The sequence below is a fragment of the Zeugodacus cucurbitae genome, chromosome 6, assembly GCF_028554725.1.
Source record: "Zeugodacus cucurbitae isolate PBARC_wt_2022May chromosome 6, idZeuCucr1.2, whole genome shotgun sequence".
Classification (NCBI taxonomy): domain Eukaryota; kingdom Metazoa; phylum Arthropoda; class Insecta; order Diptera; family Tephritidae; genus Zeugodacus; species Zeugodacus cucurbitae.
The window spans coordinates 2,511,053-2,527,227 of NC_071671.1; positions in this window are offsets into that span (position 1 = coordinate 2,511,053).

Below are 16,175 nucleotides of genomic sequence, written 5' to 3' on the forward strand. Positions count from 1 at the left end.
TACAGTGGATCAAGCAACGCGTATAATTGGAAACGCATTTGACACAATGAGGTTAAATTGTGACTAGCTTCCTTAACTACATTAGTAGATAAGACTCTAAAGCAAACATCAGTACACAGATAATTAGAATTAAAAGTAGGAAGCATCAAATAGAGATCATAAGCCAGCAATGCAAATAAATTCGTAACATTTGCGCAGGCAATCTCCTTATAATTACTTCCTTTTATCTTAACCTTCTTCGCCGCTTTTTCATTATATGTATGCATAACATAAAAATCTACAAATCAACAAAAAAAAAATGTTGCATGCAACAAACAATAAATCACTGCCAATTTGTTATTAATTAATTTTATACCATTTTCTAAGCAAATAACAACCAAAAATAACTCCAAAATGAATATTTCTTAGAAGAATTCTATAACATACCTTGGCAATTTCTTGTAAGTAAAAGCAATTATTGCGCAAATATTGACTTTCTACCAGCAATAATGCTTGATCTAGCAATTTGAGATTTCAATAAATATTCTTCTTTGATTGTTACATCAATCGATTTTTATTTATTTTACAAAAATATTTTCGACTTTTCTGTCTGATGTTTACTCAAAATAATTAATATTTGATGTTCATGGAGGAGCATTTAATGTATTAAATTAAAAATTTCGAATCACGATACAAAATACTTTTGAAATTTTGAAAGAAAGTAGCTTTATTCTTTTATTTTTGACGATATTTCCAGCAATAAGCACAGCCGCCGAAAAGTATGCTACGTTTAATTAAAAAAAAAGCCCAAAGGTATGCTACAAAAATCTATATTCTGGATTTTTTATCTTGGACTTGCTGCTGAAAGTATTTTCAATTTTACCCATTTACAACTATAGGGGTTATTAAGCATATCAACTTTTCTAGCCTATTTTGCCAGCTTCAGGTGAGGTAATTTGATGGAAATATACATCTATAGAGTGGCTTTTATACTATTATTTAACATGTAAATGTCACAATTCATAAATTCACTGAAATTATTATAGGTTAATTCACTAAATTTTAGTATCTGTCAGCTGGCAGTTTCTCGGTAATTCATTTGAATGAAATAAGGTTGCTTTCTAACTTTAACTATATAGAGGATTTATTAGCAGCGACATCAAAGTTAAAACAACAAAGGTTACATACATATTTATACGCCAAAAAGTCCATATTAATTGGAACTAACTAAAGAAGCAAGCTTGAATTCAAATTGCTCCTTGGCAACCTAACCTAACTAAAGGCTTCTGTTCTACTGTGTTTGGTTTGGTATATTACCAATTCCAACACAAATTAGACAAACCAAATACATACATACCATATATGTATAACACATCAACTAGCTTACTAGCATTATTGTTGTTATTGTTGCCTGCGTGTGCGTCCATGCACGTGTTGTTAATTCGCAATTCCGGTTAGCTGACGTATGCAAATGCCACCAACAGCAATGCCACGCATAATAGTTACACACCACAAGCTCTCTCTCTCTCTCTCTAACTCGCTTGTGCACCTCACTGGCTGCTTCTTACCTTTCGCCATATGCGCAACCAAGTGTGGCAAGTGTATGCGGCAAGTAAATGTTAAAACATTGTCGCAACAACACCGACAAATTCACACCAAAAGTCTAAATTTCCAATGCAAATTCGCTCGAAAATTTGTCTTAACCACTGCGGTCTTGGGCGGCAATATGTTGTTGTGATTGTTTGCTGTGCCATTTTCACACATGTTTTAACATGTTTATTTTAATGTGTGTTTAGGTGAGCGGAACATGTGTGGCTCCTCAAGTGTACTATTTGTGAAACTACATGAGTAATAACTGTTTATTTGTGGGGTATATGTAGGAACTAATGGTGCTAAAAATGAATTATTTGGATAAGAAATAGACTAGTCACAGTCACAGGATCCCATATTTGATAGTCCCACACACATAACAATAAGTTGATTAATACTATTTTCCAAATCGTATTCGAAATATTAATAATAGAGACATACTTTTAGGCGCTTACACTCAGCTAGTGCAGGATTCAATGAAACAATTTTATTTAAAGCGCTCCCGGAGTCTTTAAAAAAATTCTGATTTCCCTTCTCTCCATCCCTGAATGACTGAGTGCTCCTAGAACCAGGCTCCAAGCCTAATAAGCTTAAACCCTTCATTATTTGATCAAGCGACTGAATTATCACTAACAATCTTGAGGATAATTTGTATAAAAGTAGCTTGAACTAAGAAAACTTAAACGGGGAAGAAACTGAAAATCCAAAGATTTCACAAGAAACATTAATTTTTTTGTGAACCTCAAAGCCAAACCAACAAATCTCCTCCTCGCTTGCACACTTCAACACTCACCCATTGATTATTTTTGTGTTTTTTTTTGCGGTTGAGCTCATCAATGCTTGTATTATATTTCGCTTTTATTAATATTGTCCACTGACATTTTTCCAACTTGTCAGTTCCATTCAACGCGCTCGACTCAATCACGCAGTCATTCAATCATATATTCATTACATTTGAACAATCATCTCTGCCACTTACATACATACAAACACACACACTCGGCATCACTTCATTTGCTGGTCGCTGGACGCGGCACTCGTAAACTGATAAATGGAAAATGCCAAACTTTGTTGTTGAACGATGAGTAAATCAGCCATGCAACCGAGTAGGATGTAGTGACCAAGCTCAGCTCTCTTTGCGCTCAACTTAATGCAACGTAACACGCGCTGAGCGGCGCTGCGCTTAATCGCACTGTGGCAGTGTGGACTGTTGCAATAATCATCTTCAATTATCGGCCAATTTCATTTGTTATTAACTTGTATGTCTGCTCATTTGCCACTGATTGCCACTGTCAAGTAATTTCACCCATGTTTGGCTGCTCTCATGACATAAATACATATATCTATAACTATATATATAACTAGGTATAAACGCATAGAAGTGTGTGTGCTTGTGTTGTTGTTGTAAACACGTGTGCTTGATTTTGGGCAATTTTTCTATGTTCCCTATTAGCGTGCAAATGATTTATTGGAAATGTTGCACGTAGACACATACACATACTTAAATAATATATAATATAAATCTGTATACAATATAAAGAGGAGTTTATTGTTATATTGGCATTAGGGTTGCTCTAAAAAGTCAACTTTATGAACTCATCAATCCTATGCTCTTAACTAATACCATTACTACACCAAAATTTAAACATTTGTTAGATTGTTAGATTGCTGACTGTCTCATGCGATATTTCCTCCTTCTATTGGAAGGAGACTCCTAAATCAGAAGCAAAAATTTATATTCTACATTAAGCACCACCCTACCAACACACACACACACACAACAATCGCACTCATATTGATATTGTCAATCCATTTAGTAAAGTCTGTCAATTTCGTTCATTTCTGGCTTATTATTTCCTGTCATTTGTATAACATATACAACAACAACAATACAACAGCACACAAGCAAATACGCTACAATACCGCTGTGACTGCTCTCCGCTCTGTCGTTCCACTTTGGCAGCGAAATACCAATTTAGATGAACGCATCTCACTTAGCAGATAACAAACGCGCCTATTGTCCAGTTATGCTTTAGCACATATACCTACACACACTGTATTTAACTATACGAATTTGTATGTGGAAGCCTAAGCTCATGCGAGCCCCATCAAATGCAAACACATGCTTGTGTCTGTATGTGTGAGTGTGCGAACAGGAAAATTAGGAATCACAATGCCGCACATCATTCAAATGAAAATACATACATATATTCCGAGAGAAAACCCCACAAAAAGTTACAACAACAACAGCAAGCAGCAACAACAGTTCGTTACACATTTCTGTCGGTGTTGAAACTCGTTAATATTTTCTGTCAATAATATTCTGTTCAATAATATTGAGTTGATGTTGTTGTGTATTCCGTGAACTAAGTTAAATTTTCACTATTTGTACCTTGAACAGGGTATATTAAGTTTGTCACGAAGTTTGTAACACCCAGAAGGAAGCGTCGGAGGCCCTATAAAGTATATATATAAATGATCAGTATGTTGAACTGAGTCGATTTAGCTATGTCCGACTGTCTGTCCGTCTGTCTGCATATATACGAACTAGTCCTTCAGTTTTTAAGATATCGTTTTGAAATTTTGCAAATGTTATTTTCTCTTCAAGAAGCTGCTCATTTGTCGGAACTGCCGATATCGGACCACTATATCATATAGCTGCCATACAAACTGAACGATCAGAATGATGGGCTTGTATGGAAAACTTCCGCATTTTACTACATATCTTCACGAAATTTGGTGTGAGTTATTGTTCATAGAAATAATTGAATCTCCGAAAAAATTTTTCAGATCGGTTCACTATAGCATATAGCTGCCATACAAATCGAACGATCGGAATCAAGGGCTTGTATGGAAAACTTCCGCATTTGACGTGGTATCTTCACGAAATTTGGTGTGAGTTATTGTTTATAGAAATAATTTAATCTCCGAAGAAATTGTTCAGATCGGTTCACTATAGCATATAGCTGCCATACAAACCGAACGATCGGAATCAAAGGCTTGTATGGAAAACTTCCGCATTTGACGTGGTATCTTCACGAAATTTGGTGTGAGTTATTGTTCATAGAAATCATTTAATCTCCGAAAAAATTGTTCAGATCGGTTAACTATATAACCTTAATGTTTCTAGCAAACTACCCGGCTAAAAATAATTAGTAAAATGTTTTACTTACTTTTTCTTACGTCTTTAGATTTGCTTAAACACATAGTTACTAAAAGAAATGCACCTGTGAAGGGTATACAGCCGAAGTTAACGTTTTTTCCTTTTTTTCAGAATAAATTTTTCAGAAATTTTGTAAAAAATTTGGAAAAAGTTGAAAACTGAAAGTTGCAACGAATTATACGTTTCTTTAAAATGAAAAAAAAAACACTGAATATATTGTATAAAAAATAGCATGAGAAATCACTTTATATACCCTTATGACAAAAATATTATGACGAAAGTTAGAAGAACGTTGTCAAAAAAAAATTCTTACCTCAAGTTAGAGCATTCGTGTTGCTTTAGCTGAAACTTCTACTTTCTAGTGATCGAGCTCAACGTAATAGCGTTTTAGACAACCAAATTAATTGAAGAATTAAAATTTTTATTGATAAACCCTTTTTTGCCTTTTATACTGTCGGCTACTCGATAACCGATCAGCTGTTATACATTTTTGTTTCTGCTTTTCATAAGAAGTTGGTAAGTTTCATCAGCAGATTAATAGTTTTTAGCAGCGACATCTACCGTAGTATTTTTTTATCCAAAAATTCAGCCAATCGCAGACAAAGAACTTATATCGTACGTCTTTGTCGCAGAGTTGCATTTGATTTTCAAGTCGTTTGAAATTCAATCAAATATAAATGTAGATTTTATTTTGTAAGGTAAATCGATCTTAATAAGTTTTTTAATGGACCAGAGGCCGGTTAATCGCTCAATTAGCTCCTGTCTAAAAACGCAATAAAGCTTAAAGACTTCACAATGACAATTCAACTTTTCAGAGAAGAATTTTAACGCTTTGGATTCACCGTACATGCCGCGCCAAATTTTGGTTTCATTGCCTACATTCAGGCTGACAAGAGATTATTGATACTATCCGAAATAACGTACTACTTTAAAGAGTCCATTTTTTTAGAAATTCTCCTGGTCACTGTCCAGTCTAGGTCTAGAGACCAAAAAATATCACAGTTATTAAATAATTACATAATTTTGAGAACTAGAGAGCAGTTTCATAAATATCAATTTCATATAGCATACTTTTTGGCTACTCTGCTGTTTATACCACTGGTGCTACAATCTCGATTGTGCTATATGAAACCAAAAACTTTCCGATTAGAGTCTAAACAAACTCCTCTCTCAGGTGTACATATGTATATATCGAAAAGAACTAAGTTCCCAATAAGGTTTATATACGAGTATAGATGTGCTGGGAAATTATGATTCCCTCCTCCATTAGAAATTCGTTTATTGCCAATGCAAATATAATATAATATAATATTTTCCCATATTTATATGCTATAAATATCGAAGTGCGTGGAACTTTCCAACGTCACCTACACACATACGTTCCTATATATATGTACAAGAGATAGAGTAAACAAGAGAAAAAATTAACCGTATGTGTATGATAAATATTTCCGCGCACCACTTGACCACCACAAAATGCTCGTTAAAGAATTTAATTAACTTAATGGACTAGCCTAACCGATACAATGCTGATAAACTTTAAGTGGTTAAAATAATTATAAACATGTGCTGTGTGTAGTACTACCTGTGGTCTGTGCGCCTTTGTGAGCGCAACAACAAACAACACACAAACAAAGCTGGAGGTGGTCTGATCGTCATACTATATACGTGTATGCAAAAGTTGTGGGTGCTTGAGTGTTTCTGTTTGAGTGTGTGTGTGTGTGTGTAACCCAGTTAACAGATCAAATCATATTGATTAATTACAAAGATAAACATTTATTTGGCTTTATGGCATTCACACAATACATAATGCCTTCTATAAATAAGTGAATATATGTAAATATATATATATTTGAAAATATGTAAGTTGTGAGTATTTATTTAGCTTTGTGCTCTAACTGGCTCATAAGCAATTAAATGTAGATAATAAGCGAACTAATTAATTTATATGCATTTTTAAAGGGTGTTACGAGATGGGCGCGAATTTAATAAAAAAATAAAATTTTAGTTAAATAAATAATAATAATACTAAAATCAATATATTCAAAAACTCCCAGAAAAATTGAATTTTTTTTATACTTTTATTTAATAACCATCAGAAACTATCTTAGCTTTCGCTCCCAAGTATACAACCCTGTACATATTAATATATTTAACTATAGCATACTATTTAATGAAATATATTCAATATTTCATATATCCCTTTCAACAATTACTGACTCTCTCTATCCTCATACTGATACGAATATTAAACTGACTTACCCATTATACACTTCCACTTATACTTTCATGCATATCTCATAAGTATTTATTATGCCATAATGCTAATTCTATATGCTCATGGCAAATCTATAATTGTTTATTAGTAATTAATTTTTAAGGACGTCATCAGTTCAATCGAGTGAGTATTTTAATGAAAATTCGAACACAATATGAATATCATATGAGTCAATATCTGATTGAAGTACTCTATTGTAATTAGAGTAAGTCAATGCTTCGAATTTGCTAGAATTTGTGTTGCAAAATGCGAAAGGGTTTCCCACGTCATATGAGTATAGCATAAAAAAAATTATGTCGAACCAGATGTTTGAAATTATATTGCTTCTAAGGTATTAGGTCACACTAGAGCACATAAAAATTAATTAGATTTGGTAAATGATTTTGGAAGTAAGTAACAAGAAATTAGCTCTTTCAGACTTCGTTGAATTTAGGTTAGGTTAGGTGTGTCTGGTGGGCCAACAGGCCGCACATTGATCAGTTATGGTCCTTAGCGATACCAGACGGAGTCCCGTCACGTATTCACTGAATAGTTGTCATCTGATAGGATACCAGCGCTTAACGCGAATTTTATGAGATGATGATGCCTCACTAAAGATTTCTTCTCCAACTTATCGTACTGCATGGCCCCTATATACCTGAAGCGTTGACATGTCCTGCATTACTCCTGAACTGATAGCCCCATTTTATAGAAGTGCGCTGCTACTAGACTGTGTGTGCTGCTAGTAGGAAACTTGTATATTTCTAATCTACCGCTTTGCACATGTCCTTTGCGGTATTGCATTCCGGTAGATTCTTCCATCGGCTTTGATTCTCTTCATCATGCATATTTCTATATCATCGATTATGCTTTTTGGGGCACAGCTGTACACCGATCTTGGCAATCCCGTCAATGATTTTGTTGCCCTCGATTCCCTTGTGGCCTGGCACCCAGTAGAAGTGTAGCAACATATTCCTGGCTGCACTCTGCATTGCCACCCTTTTCCCTGAATATATATGCGTAAAAAAATTGTATACCATAATATTGATGCTAAAAGGCGTATATCGAACCAATTCGCAATTACTTTTCAAGAGAGTTTCTAGCCTAACAACACCGTATACTAAAGTCTTCGTCAATCAACATATTTATGTTGGTATTTACACCTGCTCTATTGTATTCTCGCTTTTATTTCATAAAATGCCAACTCTTGACTATCCAATAATAAAAACTAGAGACAGCAAAAAGGGCCCCGGATGTCCAAAATATATTTCAGACTTACTTGTGTCCCAAATTTTATCTCTTTAAAAGAGGTAGGAGCCTCGCGCTTCAACATAAAATCTAGAATCAGACTGTTTCATCATTAAGTTAGAAGTAAGGTCCGCAAACGCTTAATTATTGTGAAAGCGAAGATTTTAGCAACAGTTGTCAACAACCCTTACATTTTCTATGTCTAATAATAAACAATTATTCTACAACTTTGCTTCCGCCGTTTTCCAATAGATGCCACTAGGCTCAAGCACTGGTCGATTAAATCGATTAAATCGTTTTATATCGATCTTAGACATTTGTGTCAACATTAACGCAACAAAATATTTGTAGAGATCTGTTTGCAGCCCAAACTTATTCTCAACTGAAAATGTCACTTTTTGAGCCGAATTCTCGACATTTGCACGGTATACGCATGCTGCCAGAAAGATGGTGAAAAGTTGCACCGTTTTTATACAAAAAAGCCTTAAAGTTACAAAAAAAAAACGTCGGAAGCAAAGTTGTAGACCATAGTATATGAGGTGTGTTCAAAAAATCACGGGAATTTTCGTTTTTGCAATAATATATACACATATACTATATTCATTCGACTACATACGTCAATATGTCATAATGAGGACTATTCGATATTATGCACTCGTTTGTCGGAACACTTCTCAAACCCTTCTTTTCGCATAGCCTTTGGCGCTTTCAGCTATGTCTCGTTTGCTTGTAAAAAGACGGTCCTTTATGGTGCTCTTTATTTTTGTCATGTCTGATGAACTCATATGGTGGCTGAGACATCGTTACAGTATAGTTTTTGGCCAAGAATTCATGAACAAGCCACGCTGTGTAATTTATGAATTAATTTTCAATTTCTTTTGAAGACAATGAAATGAGATGAGCCTTATCGCTAGCAATTAATATAAATTTGCTACTATTTAGACACATATTTTTACAATAGCAGAATATTTCTGTGAAATAAGCAATATGCGAAATGAAACTTCTGAAACAATGCGACCTCCTTGCGAATTTCTCTGGCATTACCGACTGAAATTATTTGTTTAATTGAAATTCTATTTACACACACACACAAGCGAGTTACTAATAACAACTGCAGGCGCATTACTCACTCCGGTATTTATGAAGCTGGCACTTCCGCACGGCCAATGTACGACTAATTGTTTTAACTATTACTAACTGCCCTCCACCTTATGTACATACACACTCAAATGCATAAATTGTTGCACAAATACACAGCGCGCCTAAAAGTATGCATATGAATGGGTATATGATCTGTATATATACAAATATATATGTATATACAATGTGCTTCCAAACAAATATTCAATAATGCATGGGCAATGGCCTGATTTGGTTGCAACATTAAATTCTCCGCATATTTTGCTTTATGTAGTGCATGTAATGTTTTTGTTGTTGTTGTTAATATTTTGTGTAATTTAGTACGAAGTACATAGTTGTAGCAGCAGCAGCATCATGCATAGTTTAGAGTAAGCTGAGGTTGACTAGCGGTTAGCGTTATTGCCAAACTACTAGGCAAATTTGCAATTCACCAGCAAGCGATGGCATACTTGCCACACACACACTAACACTAACACTTGTATGCAAATATATGCATGTGTGTGTGTGTGTGTGCGGCAGCTCAAGCGAACAATATGCTAATGCATACAAGCAAGTAAACAAGCGATTTAAGTGTGTGTTAGTGTTGCAGTAGTTAAGCGCTGTGGCAAGCGCAGCAGCATGACTACATACATACATAGAAACAGTGCTACCCATTTGCGTACGTCGTTAATTGCACCTCAAAGCAAATAATTTGCATCGTTGCATTTAATTGCTAAACGCATTAATATCTCAGCAATATCGCATACTTCTATATATATATACTGTATTTACAATGCAGCAACAACGAAGCACAATTCAAAGAATGCATGAACGAGTCGGTAAGCGAGTGGAGCGCTTGAGTAGCGTTTGACAACCAAGAAGTGCTTAAATGGCGGTGACATGAAAGGCAAAAGAGCTGCTGCTCTACTGAGGTATTTCATGGCTGTAAGCTCATATTAACTGTATAATATGCACTTGATAATTTGTGTATAATGAGTATTTTGAGTATATACATATATGTATGTGTGTGTGTGTGCTTGTGCGTGTGCATTACTTGTAATCGAGTCATTATCAATTTGCGTTTATTGCATATTTATTAAACGAAACAATGCGATTGTGCAAATTTGCTAAATTCCTATATGCGCTCAAGGCAAATGGCAAATTCTCGCATACACTCAACTCAAGCCTATCGATTGTGTATGTGTATGTATATCTAAGTGTGTATGTGCGTTTAACTGCCTTGAGCTGTAGGACAACGATTTGCATACGAGTGATGCTTTATTGGAGGGTGCGGATAATTCTCTCACTCGTTTGCAATGTTAACTGATTTGGAGACATATATCACTTGCGAATACTCGAATACACCTAATTCGGTAAATTTATGTATTTTGAGATACTTATTCAAATGAATTCTTTGAAGGTGGGAAACGCTAATCTCACTCAAATGTCGATTAAGGCAGTAGTCTGCTTTAGAAGCCGAAAAAAAGCGTTTTTTTAGCATTTTCTTTTCTTGAAACGAAAGTGTACTATATTTAAGGCTTAAAAAACAATATTTATTATTAAAAAATATTGAAATTTTTTCAAAGTTGTAAGTATTTTTCTGGAGCGCCTGGAGTCTGCACTTGTAAATCGGTGCCGGTGATGGAGGTCGTGCGATGCATCTGAAACAGTCGAACCAAATTTTTTTTTAATTCTTATAAGTTTCTCTTCTTTATGAACTAAAAAAGTACCGAATAACTTATAAAATTCCAAATTTTTTCGAAGTTTGAAAAAAAAAAAATCACTTTTTTAAGAAAACAAAATTGATTTCAACTTGCAAAACAAGTGGTTTAAATAATACTTTTGTCCAACTTTTTTAGTTCAAATAGAAGATATTTTAATACTGAAGCTAGATCACTTTGATTATTTTCGATCGGACATATATTCTTTTTGCTATCGCCAGCACCGTTTTCTAACACTTGTGAAAATGAAAACTTGAGAAAACGCGCTCTAAAGTCTGCATGAGCACTCGCACCTGCTCGACGCTCGGCCACTAAAACCGCTCTAGCTTCGAAGATATGTCGAATTGGCCTCTGGAATTTTAAAGACATATTCTTGGATAGTTTTGGAAAAGATTTAAAACAAAATAAAAAAATCGATTTTTTTGAAGCCTGTAAAGCAGTCTACTGCCTTAAGTACAACATTTTACAGGTTAACACTTTAATATTTAAAATTCTTCGCAATAAATTATTCACTGTTACTTCAGTAAAACTAAAACTACTATGAGAAGCAATTTGAGAGCTTATGTCAGCAATAAACGTTGTTCCAGCCTAATTTCGTTCAATATGAAATGGCAAACTAAATTGCACATAAATCAAGTAAATCGAGCTGTCAATAAGACCAACTGCGAAAAAAGTATTGCCTCATCGAAAACCACACGTCTAAAAAAAAAAACACCCAGTCTTCATGTCTTGTCAACTGTATTGTCTCCATTGATTTAGAAGCAGATTTCTCAATACACATTATTTCATATTAATATTAACTCCAATGCAACTACAATCATAGCTATAATAAAAAAAAAAAATTTAAATATCTGGCATCGCCACAAATATCGAATATGCCAATGCAATTTCATCGACTTAAATTGTCATCTAAATGGAAAATGATTCTATGATTGTACAAATACAGGAAATTATGATGAGTCATGAGATTTCGATTGACTTCATTCAGCTGATTATGGAATTATATAGACGTAATTATACTTGGAATGCAACAAACAACTGCTAGTTCAATCAATGGATGCATGGATATGCTAAGTGTGGTTCAGAGTTGTTGCTATTATTATTTTCATAGCAATCGGAAATAAATAGTTTCCTCTGGAATTTCAAATATTTCTAACAAAAATGCAGTTGTGTGTATGTGTGTATTGTATACTTTTGGAGTTGATATATGCATATGTGTAGCATACTTTATGACGTTCTGACGGCAAATGATGTCATAGGCATTCAAAATAATTTGAAGGCATGTGCTATTTTAGATATATTGCTTATTGCAATGAAGATTTTTGAGCTACGAAAATTGAAACTAATGCTAGTCTGACTATTGATAGCCTAACTAATGCTAACAGCAAAAAAGAATGCAGTTTATTTTTATTATGGTCTCTTAGTCGTACCTCCACCATTATTATTTAATGGATCAGAATAAAACAAATAAGGAAAGACTAAATTTGGTTGTAACCGAACATTTTTTACTCTCGAAAATTTAAAAATAAAATGTTTCACCTAGTGAATAATCGAGTGTGAAAAATCCGTTTTATATCACACCAAGAATATTAGAATTGGTTGAGATTTACCAGAGTTATGGTCATTCAAAGAGTTGTGGAACCCCACATAGATGATGTGCTCTGCTCTTCTTGGATGGACATCTCAGCCCAATTATGATGTTTGCAATGTTTAAAATATCCGATTTGTCCCGCGCGATCACAATTGGTCCCGCAGGTGGATGCTGGAAAAATTAGTTGGTACATATAGATATGTATGCTAGCAGAAATATATGGACGAAAGCGGTCGGCGGGTGTATACATATATGTATGTGCATGCATATGAATCAACGGAAGTATCGTGAACAACGGAAGAAAATTATTAAGGAAGTGACTTCCCTAATCGGAAATACACTATAAACTACAGGAAACGGAAGTCACATAAAGGATGATGATATGTGTAGAGCGGAAGAGTCTCATAAACATATTGGAAATATAATACGAGTATATGTTAATTGCTCTTTCCAACACTTTTCTACTCTAGGCCGATTTTATTTATCCTGTCGGATTTTAATTTCCGGCATTTCAACTTCCGCATCCGGTGTATGATATCCGGTTTAAGCTCGTTACTGATGTATTTCCGGTTTCGGGGATTAAACTTCCGCCAATATCATTTCCGTTGTCCACGGCACTTCCGTTGACCCAGCAGAGCAGAGCATCATTGAATGGTCACCACCCCATTAAATCTGAACCGATTTTGATAATATTGGTGTCATATGAAAGGGAAATTTATGAAGTATAACAAAAGCGTAATCAACTTTAAGGCAGTAGTATGCTTTACAGGCTTCAAAAAATCGATTTTTTTGTTTTGTTTTAAATCTTTTCCAAAACTATCCAAGAATATGTCTTTAACATTCCAGAGGCCAATTCGACATATTTTCGAAGCTAGAGCAGTTTTAGTGGTCGAGCGTCGAGCAGGTGTGAATGCTCAGGCAGACTTTAGAGCGCGTTTTCTCAAGTTTTCATTTTCACAAGTGTTAGAAAACGGTGCTGGCGATAGCAAAAAGAATATATGTCCGATCGAAAATAATCAAAGTGATCTAGCTGCAGTATTAAATTAACTTCTATTTGAACTAAAAAAGTTGGACAAAAGTATTATTTAAACTACTTGTTTTGCAACTTAAAGTTAATTTTTTTTTCTTAAAAAAGTGATTTTTTTTTTTCAAACTTCGAAAAATTTTGGAATTTTATAACTCCTTCAGTATTTTTTTAATTCATAGAGAAAAGCAACTTATAAAAATTCAAAAAAAATTTGGTTCGATTGTTTCAGATGCAACGCACGACCTCCATCACCGGCACCGAATTACAAGTGTAGACTCCAGGCGCTCCAGAAAAATACTTACAACTTTGAAAAAATTGCAATATTTTTTAATAATAAATATTGTTTTTTTAAGCCTTAAATATAGTACACTGTCGTCTTAAAATTCCGTTTACCGCAATCATTTCCTTCCCTTTCAAAAAAAAAGCTAAATAAACGCTTTTTTTCGGCTTCTAAAGCATACTAGTGCCTTAAAGAGAGAATAACGCAACCATACAATATTTACCGCAAAATTCAAACCGAAGTATATTATACCTTACCTTTTCACAGCCCAGCAGTCGGACATCTGGATATCAACAGTACTCGTCAACCTGGTCATTTTAATATATAATATAACCTCATATCTAACTCTTTTAGTTTTAGGTGTTACAAACAACCGTTAAGTGAACATGTGTAACATGCTGCGAGAGTATATAAATTGATTTTCAATAGTAATCGCTTTTGGAATTCCGTTCCTTATCTTCCTTGCTACAAATTAAGTTTGATGAACCATTCAGCGGCAACTTTCTTCAACTCAATATCTGTGCTAGAAGGCGCTTCAAAGGCAAACGCGGCAATTTAAAATAATTTTTAGCACACCTATACACGCACGAATACTCGTACATGAAATAAATTCCGCTGAAATAAAAATGTTTTTTGAAAATAAGCGCGCTAAAACCGCCAACCGACCACAAATTGTACGAGAATAAATAAAAAATTGCACGAATTTCTCAATAAAAATGAAATGTTAGAAAAATCGTGCAACACACACAGAGCGCCGTGAATTATTTATGAGCGCAAATGTTAAATATGCTGTTGGCATAGCACAAACGCCGCTGGCTTTTGGAGGATGCGATGCTCCCTGCGCTATAACCATAAACACATACATATATATATAGCGAGTAGCAGCGCACACAACACGCTGCTGCACGCCCACTCCCGTCTGGCCTTAGCGGTGTGAACGTGCAACGCATTGATGGGGTTTATTGGTGAATCGCTGGCGCTCTCGAAATGGCAAAACCCGTTAATTTGCGGATGCGGAATCAAATCAAATTTGTTTCATTTACGTATTTTATTACATTTCAAATGCCCCAAAGCCAACACAGCACACAGAAGCACCCTGTGCATGCATGCAAGGCTTGCAGGGCCAAGAGGTGTGTTGTCAATGTGGCCCAAAAGCATATGTTGTCTGTCAATTTTAGAGAAATTTTCTTTGAAATTTTTATTTTTGTTGTTGTTGTTGTTGTGCTTGCCACGAACGCACGCATTAGCATTGATTTTGTGTATTTGAGAGGGTGTTTGTGTGTGTTCAGTATTTGCTTGTCGCACATCTATTTCTATTTCTATTTGCTCTTGCAGTTGTATTTGTATTTGCATTGGTGTATTGGCATTGGTGTATTGACGTTTGCGCTTACGCTTGTATTTATTTGGTTTTCATGTTTGTTGCCAACCGAGCCGAGCGTTTAAAAATAAAATGCGTTTGCAGTCGGCAATAAATGTTGCACGCGTACACTCCCACTCTCACCATTTCAAATTGAACGCGATTGAATGGAATGAAATGAAATTGTATTGAATTTTCAAATCTTATTTAAGTGTAGCCTCATGCACGCAGCTCCACAGATAATCGTAGATATGCATACATATCTACTTTATATATATATATATACAGATATTTATAGATATATATTTCTATTCTGTATAATTTAGCAGCTCGCGTATTACTCTTCCGTTTCATTTGTCACGTTCAGCAGTTGACTTCCGTATTCACGGTTATGTCATAAATGCGTGAACGCCTTCGCATCGGCATTTACAATGCACATAAAAGGGAAATACGAGGATATTTAAATGAAAAATATCCGGTAAACTTTAAAAAATGTTGTGGGAGGCCTGAAATCTGGCATATTGCAGCTATTTGTAGCATACATATAGGCGTTTTTGAATTTTTTAAACCATTTCCATATAAAATATTCATCATACGCCATGTCACATTGGAAGCGGAAATTGGTATATTTTAAAGATTTCAGTTATAATAAAATTACAGTTAGGCCGATTTCTTGTTTAACTGCTTATGAGATACAAAAAAAAAACATTTAAGGTATTTTTGGAAGATATTTTCAAAAGTTTCTCTCATCAATAACATTGCATTCAATACCATATTGTAGAGCACTAATTACAATTTTTAAATATTTGTTGTTGTTACTGCTATTGCTATGAATGAAGTTGT